This window comes from Jaculus jaculus, unplaced genomic scaffold (genome assembly GCF_020740685.1).
Source record: "Jaculus jaculus isolate mJacJac1 unplaced genomic scaffold, mJacJac1.mat.Y.cur mat_scaffold_37_1_1805170_arrow_ctg1, whole genome shotgun sequence".
Classification (NCBI taxonomy): Eukaryota; Metazoa; Chordata; class Mammalia; order Rodentia; family Dipodidae; genus Jaculus; species Jaculus jaculus.
In genome coordinates, this window is record NW_025423493.1 from 211,937 (window position 1) to 212,458 (window position 522).

Here is a 522-nt window from a genome sequence, read left to right on the forward strand (position 1 = left end):
CTCCGTGTCCGCGTTGCACACGGCGTCGCGGCGCTCTCGCCCTGCATTGCGCATGCGCTCCTGCAGCAGGCGCGTTCCACCACGTTCACCACCCGCGGTGCTCCTCCAGCCCCGCGTCAAAGCCATAGACGCAACCGGGCCAGGAGCAGCTCTGCGCAGGTGCCCAGCAAGGGGCGAGCTGATGCGCACCTCTTGTTCCTTTCTGGCTGTGACCCAGATTCACCGCCCTCCACCTTTGTTTTTGCATGCATAGAAGCAAGCTGGTCTGCTTAGCCAGGGTCTTTCTGTGTTCGAATGTGTATTCTGGAGAACAGATGCAGGGCTTAAGTTGTTAAAGGAAGGTGCTTGCCTGTCCAGTTTAAGGACCTGGGTTCGATTCCCCAGGACCCACATAAAGCCAGCTGCACATGGTGGCATCTGGAGTTGGTTTGCAGTGGCTGGAGCACTGGCACACTGTAGTATTATTCTCTCTCTCTGATTGGTTCTCTCTTAAATATACATATTTTTAAAGAAGTGGAACAC